Raw genomic sequence first — 25,109 nt, forward strand, 5'->3', positions numbered from 1 at the left:
AGCCTTAGCTGCTACTCATAGGTGGGAACTTCACCACTTAGATGTTAAAATAACATTCTTACATGGAGAATTGATGGAAATAATTTATGTATCGCAACCGGAAGGCTATATAAAGAAAGGCAACGAGCATAAAGTATATCGCCTTACGAAAGCATTATATGGTCTACGACAAGCACCTCGAGCATGAAACATGAGCTTAACGGGATTTTGAAGAGTATGAAATTTCAAAAGTGCATGAAAGAACCATCGGTGTATCAGAAAAGTGAAGGATCTAACTTGCTAATTTTACCAATTTATGTTGATGATTTATTTGTCACAGGTATAAATTTGAGGATGATCAAGAGGTTCAAATTAGAGATGTCCAAGAACTTTGAGATGTCGGATCTTGGAAGATTGACTTATTACCTTGGCATTAAAGTTAAGCAAGAGGAATCGGGGATTACTATAAACCAATAAGCATATGCTCAACGCATTCTAAAAGAAGCCGGTTAACATGATTGCAATCCGACCCATATTCCAATGGAGCCAGGAAATAAATTGTCAAAGGCCAAAGATGAACTCGAAATCGACCCGACACAATATCGAAAGGTGGTAGGATGTCTTATATATCTCTTGCAAACAAGACCCGATATGGCATATGCGGTTGGAGTTGTTAGCCGATACATGCAAAGTCCAAGAGAGTCACATGGCGGAGCAATTAAACACATACTAAGGTACCTACGAGGAACAACAGGATATGGAATCAAGTACGAGAGGATGGGACAAAACCGACTCATTGGTTATAGTGATAGTAGTCACAATGTTGATCCGGATGACGGAAGAAGCACAACCGGTCACATTTTGTACTATGGGTCATCTCTGATAACATGGTGTTCGCAAAAGCAAGATACCGTAGCTTTATCATCTTGCGAGGCAGAGTTCATGGCAGCCATAACGACTGTATGTCAAGCAATATGGCTTCAAGATTTACAACGTGTGTTTAATCTACATTCGTTTAACTCTAATTTGATTCATACTTGATTCTACACTTCATCAATTGGTATCAGAGCAGGATTCATAATCTGAGATCTAATTTTCAATCTGATTCAAAATGTTTTTGAATCAAATTTCTGGTTCAAAAAGTTCCGCACCTTTTGACGTGAAAAAACGTTCTAGATCTTCAGTTGTGATTTGATTCTGCAACTGATTTGTTGAATCGAGTATTCTAGTTGATATTTTTGTTCAATTCAGCAATTTTCTTTCAAATTCTCTTTGATTTCTCAAAAATTCTCAAAAAAATTTCTTCCGTACATCAATGGCGAACTTCAGTCTCAACTCGATGACTTCATACTCTCATACGCTAGGATCTTCAACTAAGATTCCTATGCTCATTCCGGACTACTATGATTAGTGGTCTGATCGTATGCAAGATTACTTGAATGGACTCGATGAAGAGCTTTGGTCTTGCATCCTAGGGAATGTTACTCTTCCGACGAATCTTCAACCAATAGGATCGTCTTCTGGTACTACGAGTGTGGATAATCAATCTGATCGAATGAAGAAACTTGAAAAATGATGCATAAGGGAGTTATGTGGTGCATTGCCTCCAGTCGTGTATAACTATGTCAGAAGTTGTACAACTACAAAAGACATCTGTAATAATCTCAAAGAAAAGTTTCAAGGTAGCGAGAAGACGAAAATCAATTCAGTTAAGCAATGTTTGATTGAATTGAAGGATTTCAAGCAAAAAGATGGTGAACCGATTGAAAGTTACTATGGTAGGCTGAACGAGCTGATTTACAAATACAATCGTTATGGAATCATGAGATCTGCCATGGAATTCAATCTCACCTTTGTTATGGCACTTCGTAAAGAATGGAGGAGTGTTAGCTTGATGGTGAAAAATCAACAGTGTTTCGACACATCTTATTTGAATGATTTGTACAATCAACTGAAAACTCACGAAAGTGAAGTGAACGAAATGGTAAAAGAGTCGAAGCTTAGTCTGGGAGGTCCATTAGCACTTGTCTCTAAAGTATCTGAAAAGGAAGCAGTTGAAAAAGGTGATTCTGATGATGAAGAGGGGTTTATCATGAATTTAGATGATGAGGCAATAGCTTTTTACTCAAACAACCGAGTCAAAAAGTTTTTCAAGAAACCGTTTAATCCAAAGGTGAAACAAAGTGAGGGAAAAGGAAGTTTCGTGAACAAGGTTGCAGGAGAAGAGAAGAAGAAGTATGAGAAGAATGATGGGAAGGGAGCTGAGGAGAAGAAAGAGAAGAAATTGAAAGGAGATTCTGGTATGGATTGTCATTATTGCAATGGAGCAAATCATCTAGCAAATGATTGCATGCTTCGAAAGAAGGATGAGAAAAAGAATAGAGTAAAGGATGAAGTGTATTATGTGGAGAGATTGGAAGAGGTGCGTACGAAGGCGAAAAATTTGTCTTTGGTGGCTCAAGGTGAACAGGAGAATGATGGCACATATCAAATTTGGTCTTCGGGCTCTGATGATGAATAAATGCGTAATCCTACGCATGGAGCCATGTATGCGAAGCTGGAGGAAGATTCGGACGAATAGGTAACGGGCCGATGCTTTGTGTCAAAGTCTGCTGATAAGTGTCCAATGACAACTAAGGTACGTAATATTCTTCAATCTTTCAATATTCCTTTGAGTGCATATGATTCTGAAATTGTTGCTTTTGATGATATTGTTGCTTATTTTGATAATTTGGTTGTTTCTTCTAGCAATGAAGCTAAGAAATTAAGCAATCAATTATTAGAGACTCAGAAGAAGTTAGATTCGAAAGTTGTCAAGATAGAATGTTTAGAATTGCAAATAACAAACATTATGTGTGATCGAGATTCGTTGTCTAGTGATGTGAAACTCTTATTAGCTCAACGAAATATCTACTGCAATTCTGCTAAACGTCTATATGGCAAGTTAACTGCATTGCATCATTCGTGTGAAATTAGCAAGGAACAACATAGGAAATTATTACCTTTTCTAGCATATGAGAGAGCGAAGGTTGATAATATTTCGTATGAGTGTGAGAAAAATATTGCTGAGTTTGACAAAATTCCTGATGATAGATATGCTTATGGAATTGTCAAAATTGACGAATATCTTGTATCAAGTGAATTAGTTAATATTGTGAATGATACTTTAACAAAATCCGAACAAATCAAAATTTTGAAAAAGACTGAAAACTCAACATCTGATTCTCAATCTAATTTTGCCGATATTGAAGATAACTCTGACAATATTAGCGAAATTAGTGATATTGAGGATGTTGATTGTTCTCAGTTGTCTGTCATTAATGTTGCATCAAAATCTAAAGGAAAAGAAAAACTTAAGGATTTGATGGTTAAGATTGACACTGACAAACCTTCAATTTTGATATTTTGTGATCCCGAGTTTGTGGATATCCGAGACAGTCAAACGGATAGCAGTGATGATGAAAATGATGAAGACGATTCGCACAAAAAGGTCTCATCAAACAAAGATTTGAAAGAAACTGAAATTTTGTGTGTTGTTGTTGATCAAGTGTTTCAAAACACTGAAAACTTCGATAAAGTGTTGTCTGAAAAAGGAGCCCATTATTTGGAAACAAATCAAGTGGTGTATCCAAATTTCAAGTGTACTGATAATGTTGTATTTCCAAATCAAGTGTTTGTTACAGGCTGGAAATGTTGAGAACATTAAACCAGAATTCAACAAAATGGTCGAAGTTGACAACAAGAAAACAACCGACGAAGGATTCTTTTCAAATCAAAGCACTGTCGAAAATAATCTAACAAAGAATTCATATGTTTTTCAGAGACAAAAACCACAACGCAAATGGGTTGAAAAATCGAAAATTGTGAAAGAAGTTACAAAGGAGGTTGTTGTGGAAAATGAAACTGTTGTCAAATTAAATTCCAAAGAATTTAAAGAACAAATTGACAAGTTTTCAAAAGAAAATGCAATTTCAAAAAGACAAGCTCGAAAGAAGATTTTTGGCAAACCATGGAGTTTCGAAAGCAACAAAATGGTTTGACATTGAAAACAACTAAAAACACAAAGACTAAATCTGTTGAGAATAAGTCTTCACATTCAGCAATTCATTCAGATCAAAAGATAAATCTCGCTCAAACAAATAAAACTAAATCTGAATTTTATCCAAAAATAAAGTCTTCGAAAGTTCCAAACTCATCATTTTCTAAAGATAACAAAAATACCTCAAAAAGTGTTCAAAATCAACCATCAACACAACGATTTTCTTCTAATCAACAAACAAGGTTTTCTCAAACAAAAAAAAATTCAAAATCGATTTTCTAAAAATATAAGTGTTGGAAACAATGATGGAAGTCGATACGCAATGGTATTTCGACCTAAATCAAATGTTGATTTCTTCCCACAAAAACCGAATTTTCCAAATCCTACAGGGAAACAAACCTTAAAAGTTTCGTACACAAAAGGGTTGTCTCATGACAAAAACATCGATCATTGGCTTGAAGGAAAAAGATGAAGATATCAATCAAGGAAATATTCTCAACAACAAATTCACGAAGCTTATGAGCATTATGTGAATACATCGTCAACTGAAAGCTCATCTTCAAAAGATTCGAATGTTTCGGTAAAAACTTGGAAACCAGTTTCGAAAGAAAAGCATGAGCATACACAATCTAAGAAGACGAAGGCATGTGTCAGTGACAATCCCAAACTAACAAAAACTTATGTTTCTGTTCCTGTACCTAGTGATGTGGACTTAATTGATAGTCTCAAAACTAAAGTTTGTGATTGGGTTAAAAGTTCTTCATTTCGTTCTATTTTCAAAACTAATTTCCAAGGACCCAAACAGCCTTGGGTACCTAATTCTTTCATTGATCGCAGACATTATGTGACGAGCAATACGATGAGAAATGGTATATCGATAGTGGTTGCTCACTTCACATGACTGGACGAAAGGAAAATTTGAGAGATTTTCGAAGCTTGGAAAATGCAGGAGTTGTGAAGTTCGACAACAATCACAAGTGCCAGGTGAAAGGATATGGCAAAGTCACGAATGGAAAGTTCACTGTTAATCGTGTTGCTTATGTAGAAGGTCTTCAACATAACTTGGTAAGTGTTTCACAACTTGTTGTGGGCAGTGGCAATCAAGTGGTGTTTAACGAAGAAGGCAGCATCATTTCGAATGTTGAAACTAATGAAGTTTTGGTCAAGTCTAAATGACATGGTGACATGTTTACTCTTGATATCAAACCGATCATCGGCAAACCCTCAGTGTGCTTACTTTCGAAAGCTTCCTTAGACATCAGCTGGCTATGGCATCGACGTTTATCACATTTAAACTTTCGAAATTTGAATAAATTTGTTGTTGATGATCTTGTTCGAGGTTTACGTGTACTAAAATTTGACAATGATACCTTGTGTACACCTTGTGAACAATGGAAATAGCACAGGAAAAGACATCCAATTGTGATAGATTCAAAAATTGTGGAACAGTTGGAACTTCTTCACATTGACCTTTGTGGACCATCAACAGTTGAAACTCTCAACAAGAAATGGTACATTTTGGTTATTGTTGACGATTTTTCACAATTTACTTGGGTATATTTTCTCAGGTTAAAATCTGAGGTTGCTCAAACAATGATCGAGTTTATAAAGGAAATTGAGATAAGTCAGAAGAAAAATGTTCGAAAGATCAAAAGTGATAATGGGTTTGAGTTTAAGAACAAAGTGATGGATTCGTACTTAACCGAAAAAGGAATTTCGTATAACTTCTCTTTGCCCTATACACCTCAGCAAAATGGTGTGGTTGAAATATGAAATAGGTCACTTTGCGAAGCAGCAAAAACTATGTTGACATATGCGAATCTTCATCAATATATATGGGCTGAAGCAGTTTCGACAGCATGTTTCACTCAAAATCGATCTTTCATTCATCGTCGATCCAATATCACTCCGTATGAAATCATCAATAACCAAAAACCTAATGTCGAATTCTTTCATGTTTTTGGTTGCAGGTGTTTTATAATGAATCTTAAAGATAGCCTTTCAAAATTTCAAGCTAAGGCTGACGAAGGCATATTTTTGGGATATTCGCACAATTCGGTTGCATACAGAGTGTTAAATAAGCTCACACGAAAAGTCGAAGAGACATTCAATCTTACTTTTGATGATTATTATGTCAAACAAGTTGAAAAGCAATTTGAACAAAAACCAATTATTAATGAACCATCTGATGAAACTGAAGAATCAAATTCATCTGACTTTGATTATGATTTAATTTTTGGTATTCCTGACAGGGCAGTGGATGTTGAAGTTCATGTGAATGATAATCATCACTTTGAATATTCGAAGCATACTGATGACTTGCAAATCCCTCAAACAGTTGTTGATGTTAATTCAACAACGAATTCTCCAGGAGTTGGCGAAAGTATGCACAATAATCCAGTGGAGGGAGAGCATTTGGATTCGAATACTCTGGTTGAGGGGGAGCATTCTTTCGAGGGGGAGAATGGGAGAATGGATGAAGTTGTTGAGGGGGAGCATCTAGTTGAGGGGGAGCATCAAAATTATAATCGTGTTGAGGAGGAGCATGAAGAAACTGATACAATAAATATTAATCAAAATGATAAGTTTCATGATCTAAATGATAATGTTTCTGTTGTAGGACCTGAAAATGAAGAGATGTACGAAGATGCACCTTTGGAATTTGATCTGGCATATCCCCCGTTAGAGAAATGGACAAGGAATCATCTGAAAGATCAAGTTCATTGGGAATCCTCAAGATGCGGTATTAACAAGAGCTCAAATTCGTGCAAAGAATGAGGTATTAAATACTCATCAAGAATTTTTCATGTTCAATGTTTTCATCTCGAAAATTGAACCAAAAACAGTTAAGGTTGCAATGGAACACTCAGACTGGGTTGTTGCAATGCAATCTGAACTGGCTGAATTCGATAGAAACAAGGTATGGAGATTAATTCCAAAACCTGAAAATGTTTCGATTGTCGGGTTAAAATGGATTTTCAAAAACAAAACCGACAAGGATGAAAATATTGTACGAAATAAAGCACGACTAGTTGTAAAAGGATATTCGCAACAAGAAGGGATTGATTATGAAGAAACCTTTTCCCCTGTCGCAAGACTCGAGGCTGTTAGAATATTTTTAGCTTATGCAGCTCATAAGGATTTCGATGTCTATCAAATGGATGTGAAATGTGCTTTCCTCAATGGTGAACTTGAAGAAACTGTTTACGTTGAACAACCTCCAGGTTTCGTAAATGAAATGCATCCTGATCATGTGTACATTTTAGATAAAGCGATTTATGCATTAAAACAAGCACCAAGAGCATGGTATGCAACTCTTACCAGTTTCTTAAAACAGTCGAAATTTAAACAAGGATCAGTTGACCCCACATTATTTTGAAAGAAAGTTGGGAATCATCTAATGCTTGTTCAAATTTATGTTGATGATATTATTTTTGGCTCTAGTGACCCTTCTTTGTCTAGTGAATTCGAAAATTTGATGAAAAGCCAATTTGAAATGAGCATGATGGGTAAAATCAATAATTTTCTTGGCTTAAACATTCATCAAAGCAGAGAAGGCATTTTCATTAATCAGGAAAAGTATACAAGGAATTTGCTAGAAAAATTTGGAAAGACAAATAGCACGAAGCTAAGAGTACCAATGGCAGTTGAAACAAGGCTATCCCCTTCGTTAGAAACGCCTGCGGTTGATCTTACCTTATACAGGAGCATGATAGGTTCATTGCTTTATCTTACTGCAAGTAGACCTGATATCATGTTTTTTGTATGTAATTGTGCTAGGTATCAAGCAAATCCACGAGAACCACATTTAATTGTTGTGAAGAATATCTTTCGTTATCTCAAGGGAACAATTTCATTAGGATTGTGGTATCCTTCGAAAACAGGATTTTTCATTCAGGCATTTTCAGATGCAGATCTAGGAGGATGTACTTTGGATGAAAAAAGCACAAGTGGTGGTTGTCAATTTTTGGATAGAAAGTTGGTTAGTTTGCAGTCGAAGAAGCAGACGTGTGTTTCGATTTCTACTGTTGAAGTTGAATATATTGCAGCTGCTGCTTGTACTTCACAAAATATTTGGATCTAGAGTCAATTGAGAGATTATGCCATTAATATGAAAAAGATTCCATTGTATTGTGATTCACAAAGTGTTATACGCATTTGTCGTAATCCAGTACAACATTCGAAAACAAAACATATAGCTCTTCGTTATCATTTTATCAAAGATCATGTGGAATATGGCAATATAGAAGTCCATTTTGTAAAAACAACGGATCAGCTTGCTGATATTTTTACAAAAGCTTTGGATGAAAAATCATTTGTTCGAATTTTGACAGGATTGGGAATGATTGAAGCAAGTTCAGTTCCAGGAATGATTTCGAATGTATAACAACGAAGTGTTATATAAATACGACGATTCAGAGGTCATCATGATTCATTCAAAGTCTGATAGTATTAACCATTCAGAGGCTACTGTTTATAGTCAACGCTTCGACATGCTTCGTCTTCGTTACATTGAGCATTTTGGTTTGGAGTAACACTTTTCGTTACATTTCCAAATTTCTTTTGTATCTTAGTTTTATTTTCAAAAAATCAAAAACAACAAAAAGATTTTATTTCTGTTTTGTCATTTTATTTTCGAAAAATCAAAAACTACAAAAAGATTTTATTTCTGTTTTGTCATTTTATATTCGAAAAATCACAAAATCCAAAAAGATTTTTTTTTTGTTAATTGTTTCTTTTAGAAAAATCAAAAATATCAAAAAGATTTTTGTTCTTTTGTTCTTTATCTTTTGTATGTACAGATTTCACGAAGGATATACAAGGGTCATGCTTATGTTCCTCTGGGAAGGTACAACTTCGACAACTTTGTACTAGTTAGACTGTCCCTAGAAGCATGCTGCAGCATGTCGACCCAAGCCTCCATAGACTCAATGTGTGTTTACGAAAGCCTTAATGAATTTTTTCATACGAAAATTTCTTCCCAAGTCAGGCTTATATTCACATTAGTCAAATGAGCTACCTTATTCTTCTCAAATGAGTTAAGAGTTGTCTGTTTGGTCCAATCATAACAGAGGTACAAGTGTTTTCATGAACCAATCTTTGATTCAACCCATCAAGATTTAGACATGTCAAAATTTTGTGTTAATGATCTGACATCATGAGGTCGTGATGAAAGTGAAACCCAAGATTCTATCTTCGTAAGGAATTGACGGGGAACTATGTTCCAGTTTTGACGAAACATCTGTTTCAGTACCACTTTTCGAAACTCCAAATCATATTCATAAAAAATGAGTAGTTTTGATCAAACTATCGAAGCCCACGATGTTTGTTACCCAACAGGATTCAGTATCAATTTTTTCAATGAATATGATTTCCGTGTAAGTTTCCATTGGTTTCGAAGTCACTTTCAAAATAATTCAAAGCATACTTGTCACTAACTACACTGGTCAAACAGGTAATTTCGGTTACAATTACTCACCTTATGTTTAAGTTGATATGTAACGAAATTGTAAACTACCCATGAAGCCTTATAAAAGAAGCCCTTCGATACTTCCCAATAAGTATTCAATTGTAATTCATGGGAACATACACAAGCAGTTGATTATATCTCTTGATAATTAATGAAGTAACCTTTGCCTGGGGTTTATTTCTTTTGTGTCGAATATTTCTTTATTTGACATCACATATCCAAATTTTCGTTAATTTGCTTCTTATCTTATCTTTGGAACACTGGACTGACGAAATCCTTGAGGTTCTGAGTAATACCAACTCAGGCTGATGATTTCAAACATTTGGCACATGACTTTGCTTTTTATCCCAAAAGTGAAAGAGCCTTACCTCCTTCCGAAGATTGGTGACGGTTACAATTCAATTGGGATAAACGATCAGACTGTTTGAAAAGACGTTTTGTATTCAGTCCGGGTTTCTAGGTGATGTGACAGCTACTTTTTGACGCATGGCTACTTCATCGGCATAGTGATGCGAGATTTAAGGTGCCACGTCGGATCTCATTTAATGCCAGTCCCGCTTCAAATTCAAACACTAAGGTTACATATAAAAGGGGCATCAAAGGGTTATATCAGTTTACGCTTTCAAACGTAAAATTCCCAACTTTTCTCTGAAAATTTCTGATTGTTCTTCAAAGTTTCAACAAAACCTAATCATGGCCAATTCTGCTGATGTCGTTGTTCAATCACAAAGCACTGAAGATGTTACTTCCCAACCGATAATGAAGATTCAAGGAACCAACTATCAAGTATAAGATGATGTTTCTCTTTATCCAGAAGAATTGAAGATGTTGGTAGTCGCATTGAAAAGCTCTGTTCTTTCGACTGCCATGTTCAATTCCTTTGCTATTCCACTTTCATGGCTTTCACAAGCAGGATCCACTGCTATGTACAACAAAGCAATGGATATCACCACTTTTCAACTGGTGAATGAAAAGAAGATCTGATTGTCCAAGAAGAGTTTTTGTCAGATTCTTGATATTCCTAATTCTCCAATATATACTGATCTTTCTTCTGCACAAGTCATCCACATGTTTAATGAGATGGGTCATCAACCCCCACTCACCAAGATCAGTGATTTCAAGAAGTCTGGACTTCCGACTGTTTGGACTTTTCTCTTCGGAATCTTTCTACGCTGCTTGACTGGTCGCAGTGTTGGCTTGGATAAAGGACGGATGGAGGTTTATGCAATGGTAGCTGGTGTGTACTATGATATCACTGTGGATTATTCTATACAGTTGTGGAAGGAATTTCAAAAGAGTGTAGAAAATACGAATGTTGTTCAAGGAATTTCGTGTGCAAGGTATTGGAGTTTGATTCTTCGATATTTCTATGCCAAGGAAGGAATTGAGGTGCCTACAGGAGAGGAGACAGCTGAATTTATGAAGTATCAATTTCCGAAGGAGGTTACTGATCATGCTGAAATCTTTACACACATTGCAAGAATTCCAGATGCAATGTTACAGCGTGTTGATCCAACAAACTTGGTTCTTTTGGAGTATTTAGAAACAATCAATCCTGATGATGGATCTGGGAAGTTGTTGCCAAAAGAAGCAGCTGGACCTTCAAAGAAGTCACGCAAATCAAAGAAGGATGAAACAATTACTCCTGAGAAACCTGTTCAGGAGCCAAGAAAAAGAAATCACCACCGAAATAGACGAAGCCAGAAGCACAAGTTTCGATTGTCGTGGTTGAGTCGGTCGAGCCTCTTATTGATGACCAAGCAAAGGAAACAATCCCATCAAAATCAGGTGTTTTTCGAAGAATTAAGAAAAAGTCTCGAGGTTCACGAAAGCGTTCAGATGGTTCGTTTAAGTCTTCTTCTACTATGGTTCGTAAACCATATCCGACTCACCAAGGAATTCTTATTCGTGAGGTTCCAGCTCCTGTTTCTCCTTCCTCAAAGAAACGAAGAGCTGAAGATTTTGCTATACATATTTCCAAGAAGAAGTTAAAGAAAAGAAAGTTGGTTCTTCAAGTTGAATCATCCGAAGGGGAGAAAGTTCCTGAAACACCTGAAGCTACTATTCTCCAATCAACATCTATTCCTGAGCAGACTAAGGTCACACCACCCGAAGTTTCGTTAACCGAGTCAATTATTGAGGAGGTTCGAACTTCAGACATCAATACACACGTATCTGATACGAATGTAAATGTCGCTATGGGTGAAGGAAATTCGAATAAAGAAATTGTTGTTTCCACTCTAGGTATTCCTGCATCTTCTGATACTTGTGTTTCTTTACCTCCGTTCATTATTCCTATTTCGAACACTACCAATTCACCCACTTTTAAAACCATTCTCACCCAACCCATCACTACTTTGTTCTCATCGCAAACCATTGATCCACTTCAATCTACTAAGGATACTGATATTGAAGAAGGGGGTTTTGGAGGAACATTTGAAGAGATGGAATTTAATGAAGAAGAAGAAACTTTCCCCGACAATATGTTAATGATGATGAAGCAATTTAAGATTTTGAATAAGAAGATGAATTCAATTATTCAGTCTCAAGCTGACATCGGGGGAAGTCAATCTATTTCAAGTTTGGAACTTGATGGTACGCTCAAAGCATTCGAAGCCCGGATGGTTAGTAAAGTGTCTGGAATGCTTCAAGATTCTAAATCTAAAATCTTGGAGAAGGTGGATCAAAATGATAAATGTAATGAATTACGAGTGGAGTCTCAATCTTCGAATTTTATGAGTAAAGTTCAAGATTTACGAAGGGTGGCTAAAGAACGACATGTCTTGTTTGTTAAAGATGTGAAGCAAGTACGCGAAGATGTCAACCTCAAGCTTCAAGAACTTCGTGAAGATATGATCAAAGATATTGCTAGTGCTCAGCAAGACTATGCATCTCTCAATCAAAAGGTGGATATTATTTGTGATGTTGTCACAAAATATGTCAAGCTGTATGAAAACTTGCGTCCTCAAGTAACTCAACTTTCTACGAAAAACAGTCGAAGCTTTGTGGAGCTTACTTCTTTGTTAAAGGAGTTGAAAGACTTATCTACCATACCTGTTCCCTCTTCGATCATAACTCCATAATTCTTATCTCAGAAGTTTTCTCAATTCGAGGTTGTGTTGCATAAACAGTTGGCTCCGTTATCCAAGTTTTCAAGTCTTCTACCAACAGATGCCCCACATGTTGTCACAGGGTTGCAAGGGGGAGAAAAGAAAGTTGGTAATGCGAAAGTTGGTGAGGTTTCTCAAGAAGCTGGGAAAACTGTTGGGAAGATTTTTCAAATAACAATTCCATTATCAAAGCCAATTATGTCAATTGTTGGGCCTGTTACTTCAACAGTTGTTACAACAATGCCAATTCCCACGAAGACATTCCAAGACCAATTTCTAAAGGAATTATGATTGGGGAAGGTGGTAGTAGTTCGAAGCCCAAAGAAGTTGTTGATAGTTCTTCGATCAAAGACAAAGGGAAAACAATTTTAGTCGAAAAGTCGAAAGAAGAGAAGAAAGTTGAAGTTGAAGCTGAGCTAGAGAAATTAAGAGTAGTTCAAAGCATTTTAAGTCTACGTGCAAATGATCCACCTGGAATGAAAAAGGGAGATCCTGCGAAGCATTACAACTACGAAACAATTGAAGCAAAAGTTGCATATAATCATATGTATGCTTTTGAGAAGAAGCCGAAGCAATGCTATGTTGTTGTTAATTCTGATATGAAAGAACTGGATTTCCCGGTGAATGAAATGATGTTCATCATGGCCCAGTACAAGATTGCTGAGAAATTTGATAATGATGATGATTACACATACATGAAGCTTAGTTTTCATGCTGTTCTAGGGAAACATCCAGAGGAAATATGGTCACTTGTGAAGATAAAGAAGGTGATCAGTATTAAGAAGGATGTTCCTTTCGAGAACATGATGCAGAACCTTCGTTTTTATGTTGCAAGGGCGAATGGTCAGGAATGTGATTTTTCTGTAGCTGATTTTCCACTGATGAACTTGTGTGATCTTATACAAGTTGCATTACTTTTGAAAGATAAAAATGCTTCTTATCTTCGAGAGACTGATCCATAAGTTTTTCGTCTTGGTCTTGCTCACATCAAAATATTCATAGATAACTACTATGAGTGTTTGGCCCTAACATATGTGGAGTTAGCAACTGTGAAGGGGTTGGAAGTGAAAGTACCCATGGAACCAACGAAGACTCAACCTGAGTTAAAGAAGTATGATGATGGGGAGATTCGCTTGAAGCCATTCGGTTTGGTATTCGCAGGAAAGGATAAAAATGGAAAAGCCAAGAGATTCTTATTCCAAGCATGTGAAGTGGAGAGATACATAACGTCTCAGTATACGAACCTTATTGTTCGTATGAATAGCTACAAGAAGAATAACGAAGAAGACAAGAAAGAGTTAAAGAAGATTATTTCTTGGTACTCTAAAATCCGAAGGGTGATGTTGTATGCTATACAGATTCTTTTGAACTGAGGATGATCGACATTATTACAAAGGGGGAGAATGTAAGGGTCGAAGACCTGTTGTAATATGTCAAAGACATAAGTTTATTTTACAAGGCATATATGTAACTAAGCTTAGATGCTTAGTCCTTGTAATTTTTTGTGTGCTTTCATGTTTCCTATAAATAGGGACATTACTTAGAGTTAGATAAGGGTCTTTGTATGAACTTGTCTATTTTCTTGCTGTAACATTTGAAAGCATAATAGAGCTGAAACCATATCATATTTACATCGTGTGTTCAATTTACATTCGTTTAACTCTGATTTGATTCATACTTGATTCTACACTTCATCAGCTCGGAGAAATCATGAACAAAGCACAAGAGAAAGTGGTTCTTAGAGTTGATAACAAGTCGGCTATTGAACTAACGAAGAATCCCGTTTTTCATGGAAGGAGTAAACACATTCACAAGAGGTTTCACTTTATTCGCCATTGTGTTGAAAACAAACAAGTGGATGTGGAGTTCATTCCCGGTGAAGAACAAAAGGCAGATGTGACAACCCGTTATTTTCATTATTGTAAAAGTCGAACTAAAGTCAAACTTCTTATTTTGATCTATCTTATTTAAAGTAGATTTAAATTCTAGATTTGGTTTAAAACCTTTGATTAGAAGTGTTGCTTAAATTAGAAGTGAATTACCTGGAACCGAGAATCTTCATCCGAGCCGCAAACCCTCGTATAGCTTGAGACTTCGGACCGCAAATGGTTCGCAACCGCATAGCTTGAGACTTCGGCCGTAAACCCTTGAATCTCCTTCATTTCTTGAAAAACACTCAACCGTGAACCCAAGAACACCAATATCTTCTTGGGCCGTAAACTCCAAGGTTGGCCCTGAACTCCTAGCAGCCTTCCATTTTGCTTCTAACACTCTTATTTGTAAGTTAAACTTACAAATTAGTCCAATTCCTTATCATTATTATGTTTATATACACTAATTGTATACATATATATTACATAAAAGGCCTATTAGGACTCGGTTTTGCTATGGTGTCACACCCCAAAACCGGAACGGCGGAAACGTTCGGGGGTGGAGGACGTCATGTACAGTATCACAACAATGCAAAGTAGTAAACAAGCAACAACATCATCCATTGCATTAATAATATAATTTCATACAAGTGTGTTCTGTCAAGTTATATAGACACCAAAAATAATATACATTAAAATAAAGATGAGTCTTGAACGAGCTCCATCTTCGCAAAAAAAAAACCTGGCTCCGGTACCTGTCTACTGGCGACCTGAGAATACAAGTTATTTTGAAAGAGTTTATCAGCTTTAACATTGGTGAGATCATAAGTATATTAGTGTCTGAAGTTGTATGAAAGTGTTTTGTAAGTTGTAATTGTATATGTTTGTAAAAGTTTGTAATTGTTTGAACTCTCCTAGAAAACCCTATGTTTCCTACTAAAAGTAGCCTTCTACCAAGGCATCTAGTATCTGTGTGTGTGTCTCTTGTAAGAGTGTGTATTTTCCCAAATCCGACTATCATTAACCAAAAATATAGTTTTTACATTATTGTTTATTGTGTGAATAACACAAAGTAAATGTAATGGGAAAACGATATAGTACTGTAGTGTTGTATTAAGTAACTACTGCTGTACTAACTACTTTAAACCAATTGTTATTTAAAGTACCATGTGATCGGCCTGTATCCTGCTACCTACTCAATAGAAAAACGACGATGTAAGACGTCGTAAGAAATGACGTTTCGCACCCGTAGACTTGCAAGTCCCACTGTAGCGAGCAGCAAGGTGTAGGATAGTCAATCCAGTATAGATCTATACACAAACTCATACGCTCCCCATTTAAGGAGATTCTGGATACAAAAACGGTCATGGCAGGTAGTTCCACGCCCCGTTAGGTGACTCACATAACTGTAATAATGTATATGTAATGAATGTGCTAGCTGTATTGTATGTTCTATCTCTGTCTAGCCTGTATATTCTCTCTGTATGGTATTGTTTGTTATCTCTTTCTCTGTATGGTATTGTTTGTTATCTCTTTCTCTGTATGGTATTGTTTGTTATCTCTTTCTCTGTATGGTATTGTTTGTTATCTACTCTGTATGGTATTGTTTCATGTATGAACTGACTCTTTGTATGTTTCATTGTTCTAGTAATAGTATTAGTATCTTCCTAAACTACTCCTATAGTAGCTTACTAGTAATGTATGAACATGTATGTATACCCTTGCTACCCAAAGGTATGGAGATGAATGAAAGAAGGAACCTTTGTATCTATATACTTATACATAATATATAACTAGGATTCAAACGACCTTCGGACAGATAACCCTAATACCCTAAGTCCACAACCAAACAAGAAACAGGAAGTAAGGTGAGCTACCAATCCTAAGTCCTTTCAATCCTACTTATATAACTATATCTATATAGATACACATTTAACAGAATATAAGTTTAAAAGAGTTGAAGTAAAAGTATTTGACATGAAAAGGAGTTTGTAAACAGTTTGAAGTAAAACAGTTTGGTAACATAGTTTGAAAAGTAAGAAATCCACTTGTTTGGTAGTTATTAATCACATGTGATTGATATAAGAACTATAATAATTCAACTTGTATTCCCCCCATAAAAGCATTTAAAAAGATTTAAAAGGTTAATTAAGGGGTATGAACTCACCTGTAGTGAGTGGTTTGGATGCACTGATAATATAGGATTGCTAGGTGTCAAGTGAAGACTTTGTACACACACAATGATCCTAGTTAACATATAATAACACATATATGTATCAAATTAGTCTTTAAACAACTAATTAACAAAGTTAAGACATCCTAGGGCATGAAAAACACCTTATATAAGTGTTATAAGTGCTAAGGATTGCATCTAAATGTTGTAGGACATTGCTATTGAGTTTAGGGTTCAAGGGAACCCTTTATATGAGTTTACGGTTTTGGGACCATAACTCATTGAGTTTACGGTCGTAAACCCATGAGTTTACGGCCGTAAACTAATGCTTCTTTGACCATGTTTTGTTTTGAAGCTCTACAAGTCCTTAGAAGCATTTCCACTTGAAGTATAAGCCTATGAAAGTGATTAGGGCACCATTTCACTCCTAAATGGAGTTTACGGTCCTTGGACCATTTGCCTTTGGGTTTACGGCCGTAAAACCAAATGGTTTATGGTCTTTTGCTGTTTTCATGTACTTAACTCATTAGGGAAGGGATCTATGCAAGTTTCCAAGGCTTAGAAGGGACTGGGGCACACTTTGGCACCCTTTTTAGGGTTTACGGTCCAAGGTGTTCTTGGACCGTAAACACCTTTGATCCTTGGTTTCCTTGGTGTTTTCTTGATGTAAAGAAGTGTAACAAGCCTTATTATACTCTAGTATAGAAGTACTTACAAGTTAGAAGCTTGAAAAGGTGTTAAAAGTCCAAGAACACTAGTGTGTGTTCTTGGTGTTCTTGGTGAAACTTGAAGATCTAACCTTTTGGAATGATTTCACGGATGGAAGTGTGTTAAATCACTAGATTAAGCAATATATCAACTTAATAGGGCTAGAAACACTTACAAGTTGAAGATCTTGAAGAATTGTTGGATGATACTTGAGAGAGAATTGAGTTTGGATCTTGAATTTGTGAAAAATGGTAAATAATGACAAAGTGTCATATATATACCCCCAATTTAGGGTTTACGGCAGTAAACACCTTTGTTTAGGTCGTAAACTCCAAACTCTTGCAGCTTTGGAACTTTATTGTTGCACAATAAACCATAAAGCATCCTCTCTCCTGGTATCTCCTGAAGTACTAACTTAAAAAGACTCGAACTTATTCCAAAAAGCTTGAAAGTTAGCAGAAACTGTTCTGACTTCTATTGAATTGAAATGTTGTACATAATATAAATTTCGGGTTGTCACATCATCCCCCCCTTAGAAGGAATTTCATCCCGAAATTAGAGTTTAAGCAAATAAGTAGTTACAAATAACTAAGTAAAAAGAAGAGGATATTTCAGTTTCATCTGATCCTCTCGCTCCCAAGTGAATTCAGGTCCTCGCTTGGCGTTCCAGCGAACCTTCACTATCGGGATACGGCTTTGCTTCGTTTGCTTGACCTCCCGGTCCATGATCTCTACTGGTTCTTCCACAAAGTTGAGGCTCTCGTTGATCTCGATCTCGTCGAGTGGGATTACAAGAGTCTCGTCGGACAGACACTTTTTCAAGTTCGAGACGTGGAAAGTAGAATGTACGTTACTGAGCTCGCGCGGTAAGTTAAGTTTGTAAGCTACAGGGCCGATTCTTACGAGAATCTCAAAAGGCCCTATGTACCTTGGATTTAGCTTTCCACGCTTTCTGGATCGTATCAAGCCCTTCCAGGGTGAGACCTTCAATAGAACACGGTCGCCCACCTGGAATTCCAACGGTTTCCTTCGTTTAACAGCGTAGCTTTTCTGTCGGTCTCTAAAGGCTTTCAATCGTTCACAAATTTGAACGATCTTCTCTATCGTTTCCCGAATGATCCCCGGACCTGTGAGAGTGCTTTCAGGAACTTGTCCTTTAGCTAACTGGGTATCACCCACCTCAGCCCAGCACAGAGGGGATCTGCACTTGCGGCCATAGAGGGCCTCGAATGGTGCAGCCTTTATGCTTGTGTGATAACTGTTGTTGTAGGAAAATTCGACAAGGGGTAAATGAGTATCCCATGCTTTCCCAAAGTCGATCACACAGGCTCGCAGCATATCTTCCAAGGTTTGGATAGTCCTCTCACTTTGCCCGTCTGTCTATGGATGGTAGGCTGTACTCATGTCCAGCCTAGTTCCTAGGGAACTTTGTAACGACTGCCAGATCCTCGAAGTGAATCTACTATCTCTGTCCGAGATAATGGATATGGGAATACCGTGCAGTCGTACAATCTCCCTAATGTAAGTTCTTGTAAGTTTCTCCATCTTGTCTGTTTCCTTGATAGGCAGGAAGTGTGCGGACTTGGTTAATCTGTCGACGATGACCCATATGGTATCAAGTCCACCCGTTGTCTTGGGCAACTTGGTTATGAAATCCATAGTGATCCGCTCCCACTTCCATTCCGGTATCTCTGGCTGTTGTAGTAGACCGGAGGGTTTCTGGTATTCGACCTTGATCTTGGCGCAAGTTAGGCATTTACTTACGAAGGTAGCAATCTCTGTTTTCATGTTAGGCCACCAGTATAACTTTTTAAGATCCAGATACATCTTATCTGAACCTGGGTGGACGGAATAACGAGTGTTGTGCGCCTCGTTCATGACCAAGTCTCTGAAACCACCAAGTTTCGGGGTCCAGATCCGATCCATGAGAAAATAAGCTCCGCCACCCTTAACCTCCAAGTTCTTATCCATCCCTCTCAGGGATTCACCCGCCACATTTTCAGGTTTCAAAGCGTCGAGCTGAGCCTCCTTAATTTGCGTGGACAAGTGTGAATGGATAGTCATAGTCAATGATTTGACTCTACGACCAGAATATTCTTTCCGACTTAGGGTGTCAGCTACTACGTTGGCTTTACCCGGATGATAACGAATTTCGCATTCGTAATCACTGAGTAGCTCGACCCACCGTCGTTGTCTCATGTTGAGCTCTTTCTAGTCGAATATATGTTGTAGGCTCTTGTGGTCTGTAAAAGATTGTGCTCTTTGTACCGTACAGGTAATGTCTCCAGATCTTCAGAGCAAACACAACTGCTCCTAGTTCAAGATCGTGGGTAGTGTAGTTGACCTCGTGTGTCTTCAGCTGTCTCGAGGCATAGGCAATGACCTTACCTCGCTGCATCAGAACACATCCGAGTCCTTGATTTCACGCATCGCAATAAACGACGAAGTCTTCTATCCCTTCGGGGAGGGATAGTATTGGTGCGGTGCACAAGGCTCGTTTGAGCGTTTGGAACACTCTCTCCTGCTTCTCTTCCCAGTCAAAGGCCACGCCTTTCTGGGTCAGTGTTGTAAGAGGTTTCGCTATGCGGGAGAAGTTCTGAACGAACCTGCGGTAGTAGCCAACGAGGCCTAGAAATTGACGAATTTATGTAGGCGTCTTTCGGTGCTGACCAGCTCTCAATGGCTTTAATTTTGGAAGGGTCCACGTGTATTCCCTCTTCGCTGACCACGTGCCCTAAGAATTCGACTCGTCGGATCCAAAATTCGCATTTCGAGAACTTCGCATAGAGCTTCTCCGAATGTAGAGTTTCTAAGACTTGCCGCAGATGTTGACTATGTCCCTCCTTACTACGAGAGTAGATAAGTATGTCATCGATGAAGACGATGACGAACCGATCCAAGTAAGAACGACACACCCTATTCATTAAATCCATGAATACTGTGGGCGCGTTTATTAATCCGAACGGCATCACTACGAATTCGTAGTGCCCATAACGAGTTCGGAAGGCTGTCTTCAGAACATCCTCCCCTAGCACTCGTAGTTGGTGATATCTGAATCTTAAGTCGATTTTTGAAAAGAAATTCACCCCTTGAAGTTGGTCAAATAAATCGTCGATACGAGGCAAGGGATAACGATTTTTGACGGTCAGTTTGTTGAGCTCCCTGTAGTTGATGCACATACGAAACGATCTGTCTTTCTTCTTGACGAACAAGACTGGAGCTCCCCAAGGTGAGAAGCTTGGTCTTATAAAGCCCTTGCTGAGCATTTCGTTAAGTTGACAGGACAGTTCTTGCATCTCTGCAGGTGCTAGACGATAGGGCGATTTGGCTACGGGGGTAGCCCCTGGACCTAAGTCGATTCTGAACTCGACTTGTCGTTGCGGAGGTAATCCTGGGAGTTCTTCTGGAAAGATGTCGGGAAAGTCGCGTACCACTGGAATGTTCTGAATGTCTTTCGTTTCTTGGCTCATATCGACCACATGAGCAAGGAATGCGTGACATTCCTTTCGCAAGAATTTCTAAGCTTGAATGCTCGAGATGATACGGAGGTTCGTGCCGGGTTTGTCGCCATATACTACTAGAGTTTCGCCAGATGACAGATTAAGGCGGACAACCTTTTCATAACACAAGATGTCGGCACGATGAAGACTCAACCAATCCATGTCGATGATAACGTCGAAACTTTTAATAGATACCGTCATCAGATCGATCGAAAATGAATGGCTATCTAAAGTTAGGGTACACCCTATGAATATACTGTTAGTGCTCTCTGTCTTTCCATTAGCCATTTTTACAGTGAACGGTTCTTTGAGTGCTCGTGATTTTTGCTTAAGTAAATGAGCAAATCTTTGGTTCACGAAGCTCCTCTCCGCTCCACTATCAAATAGTAAACATGCATATGAGTTATCGAGGAGAAACGTACCAGTGACCACTGTGGGGTCGGCAACCGCTTCCTCGTGGCCTATGGCCAGAACTCTTCCAACTCTACCAGAATTCCCTGCCTTTAGGCAGTCCCTCTTGTAGTGGCCCACGTCGCCACAATTGTAGCAAGCCTGGCCCACACCAGCGCCGGGGACTTGGTTGAGTGGTCTCGCCGGATCTTTACAGAAACGGGCGGTGTGCCCTTTCCTGTTGCAGTTCGAGCACTGCATTTCCCGGCAGGCTCCTGTGTGGTGGAAGTTGCACTTGTTGCACTTGGGCAAACTTCCGGCGTATTGCCTTACTGGAGCAGCAGCGGCAGGTGCTATTGCAGCATGAACTGCCACGATCCGCTGCTTTTTGGCAGCCTTCTTCTTTTTCTTGTCATCTCAAAACTTCCGCTTGGAATCAGCGGTTCTGCGAGCTGAGATGGCCAGGGTTGTTGTTGCGGCCGGGGTACGAAGCCCATGGTCTATGAGCCGCTGTGCCAATCGCTTGGCACTATCAAATGTAGTGGGGTGTGATGCCAAAACATTTCCCTGGTATGGTGGCATCAGCCCCCATATATATCTCTCGATTTTCTTTCCCTCAGTATGAACCATGTTGGGATAGAGGGCCAGCAGTTCACAGAACCTGGCGGTATAAGAGACTACGTCGGAGCCCTTCATGGTTAGGCTCCACAGTTCCTCCTCCAGCTTTTGGATCTTGCCCCTCGGGCAGTACTCTTCAATCATTAGATCTCTCAGAGTTTCCCATCCCATAGCATTAGCCACTATTAGAGATAGTGACTTGACATGGCTATTCCACCATGTCAGGGCTTTGTCTTCGAAGGTGCAAGCAGCGAACTTGACCTTGCTCCCTTCTAGGCAGGAGCAGATCTCGAAAACCGATTCGGTTTTCTCGAACCATTGCGAGAGGGCAATGACTCCGCCAGTCCCTCTGAAAGACTTGGGCTTGCAGTTGGTGAAGTACTTATAGGAGCACTCTCTCAAGCGCACTGGGATTTCACCATGAGTAGATAGGACAGGGGTTCCTCCTCCAGTGGAACCTGAGGAATGATATTGAGCCATGGCTGTAGCCACAGCCGCAACTACATCAACATTTAGAGCTTCTGTATCGAATTGAGGAGTAGGTGGTGTCGGTGCGGGAGGATCGCGTCTTGTTGATTTACGCGGAGGCATCTTTTAGCTATAAGTTTAGAAATATGAAGATATTGATAAGAATTTAATAGGAAGTAGATAAGAATGACTCATGGACTAACTCGCCATAGCCCAACAGCACAAGTGAATAGCACGATTGAATAGTATGATTGAATGAAGATCTAGTACTAACAGATGATAGCAATTGGATATTGATTTCCATAAGATTAGATATCTTTCAATTATACTGGGATTACAGATGTAATGAGTTCGGGAAAAATGACCTAGAAGTAGGTCTTACATCACCCAAGATGGAAAATTTTGACAGACTACTACCAAATCAAGACCTATCAGGTCTAAGATTTACAAGGATAGGAAATTAGACTATAGTTTTTAACATAACTATGTTATATCCAAAAGAGAAGTTGATGAGAGTCTATCGGTGACGAGAACTATTAGAGTGAGTTCTTGAATCCGACAGAAGGCGTTATATGTCTCTCACGCGCCTATCAGATCTTGCTTGCTGAGCTCGAAGTTCCCTGACTTCAGCTTGGGTTTCAGCAAGTTCCCTCTGTAGAACTGCATTACGGACCTGAGTCCTTTCATGAGCAGACTCAAGTTGGCGAATGCGGATAGTGTTAACGCCAGAGTTGGCGTCAACCTCCACTACTCGGTCAATAGCTGCTCGACCTTGCTTAGTGTTCCGAGCAATCCTACGGACCATTATGGGTAGGACCCTGTCAGCTGAACCTCCTTCAGTGAGGTTGTAGAAGCTTCTGTCTCCACGGTAGGGCATGGGATGCCCCTGTTCTTGACTCCACCTATTCAAGTTTGTGGCCCACAGAGGTGTGGGTCCTTGAAATGCTGGACGAGGGTTCAGGTTTGGGTCTTGAGCAGCTGGGGGTAGGTTATTGACTTCAGGCTCTGAGTCAGAACCATCAGAAGAGCCTTCAGCTTCGTGATCATCCAAAGGGATTGGGTGATCATCTTCTGGCTCTTCTCCAAGCCATCCAGCATTGTCGTTGTTGGGATAGTACGGGTCTCCGGGAAAATGGAATCCAGCCATTATATCTACAAGAGAAAAGGGATAAGGAAATAAAATATAGACGAACTAACTAGATAATTATAAGATGATCTTTATCAGTTACTCCAACATTTGCGTAGTGCATACCAGTCATAGATAAGCTACACAGGATAGACCTTCGAATAAGTGATCCTAACTCTAAGCCCACAACCAAACAAGGAACAGGAAGTAAAGCAAAGATCACAGATTCTAAGTCTATGATATCCTAGACACATATAACCTTAGCGTATCCACTCCGCAACTATTGACATACTTAATAAAGACCTTTAGTTCTCAGGTAAGTAATTAATAGTAACACAAAATACTCCTATAGTATTTTAAGTTTATGTTCTGTTCTACTGCTCTTGTTGTAGAAGTGTTGGTAAGTTTTTAGACTTGTTGCAACCTCACTACCACACTTAGGCACATGCTAATCACTCCTCGGATAATGTAGTTGATCAGGCTACATCTTCCCAGGGTTGACCATATGTCTCTAAGTCTACTTGTATTGTCCAACAATTGTAATACTTTTGTTCTGTCCTAGTGACACTGATTTTAGTATGAATGCAGGTATGTATACTTGGTTAAATATTTTATTATTTAAAAGTATAAACTCTTTATCAGAGTATTTTAATCCCGCTGCATTTATAGTTCGTATATCTTTTATGGGTTGATACACTCGATTCAATATAAACAAAGCTCTGATACCAATCTGTCACACCCCAAAACCGAAACGGCGGAAACGTTCGGGGGTGGAGGACGTCATGTACAGTATCACAACAATGCAAAGTAGTAAACAAGCAACAACATCATCCATTGCATTAATAATATAATTTCATACAAGTGTGTTCTGTCAAGTTATATAGACACCAAAAATAATATACATCAAAATAAAGATGAGTCTTGAACGAGCTCCATCTTCGTAAAAAAAAAAACCTGGCTTCGGTACCTGTCTACTGGCGACCTGAGAATACAAGTTATTTTGAAAGAGTTTATCAGCTTTAACGCTGGTGAGATCATAAGTATATTAGTGTCTGAAGTTGTACGAAAGTGTTTTGTAAGTTGTAATTGTATATGTTTGTAAAAGTTTGTAATTGTTTGAACTCTCCTAGAAAACCCTATGTTTCCTACTAAAAGTAGCCTTCTACCAAGGCATCTAGTATCTGTGTGTGTGTCTCTTGTAAGAGTGTGTATTTTCCCAAATCCGACTATCATTAACCAAAATTATAGTTTTTACATTATTGTTTATTGTGTGAATAACACAAAGTAAATGTAATGGGAAAACGATCTAGTACTGTAGTGTTGTATTAAGTAACTACTGCTGTACTAACTACTTTAAACAAATTGTTATTTAAAGTACCATGTGATCGGCCTGTATCCTGCTACCGACTCAATAGAAAAACGACGATGTAAGACGTCGTAAGAAATGACGTTTGGCACCCGTAGACTTGCAAGTCCCACTGTAGCGAGCAGCAAGGTGTAGGATAGTCAATCCAGTATAGATCTATACACAAGCTCATACGCTCCCCATTTAAGGAGATTCTGGATACAAAAACGGTCATGGCAGGTAGTGCCATGCCCCGTTAGGTGGCTCACATAACTGTAATAATGTATATGTAATGAATGTGCTAGCTGTATT

At 38.5% G+C, this 25,109-nt stretch overlaps 1 pseudogene; it reads left to right on the plus strand.

The window, feature by feature from the left end:
- The first annotated feature begins 519 nt into the window (after positions 1–519).
- LOC145164950 (secreted RxLR effector protein 161 pseudogene) lies at positions 520–1,020 on the plus strand (annotated as a pseudogene).
- The last annotated feature ends 24,089 nt before the right edge of the window (positions 1,021–25,109 follow it).

The sequence above is a fragment of the Lactuca virosa genome, chromosome 3 (assembly GCF_052849685.1).
Source record: "Lactuca virosa cultivar CGN04683 chromosome 3, Lactuca_virosa_CGN04683_v6, whole genome shotgun sequence".
NCBI lineage: Eukaryota > Viridiplantae > Streptophyta > Magnoliopsida > Asterales > Asteraceae > Lactuca > Lactuca virosa.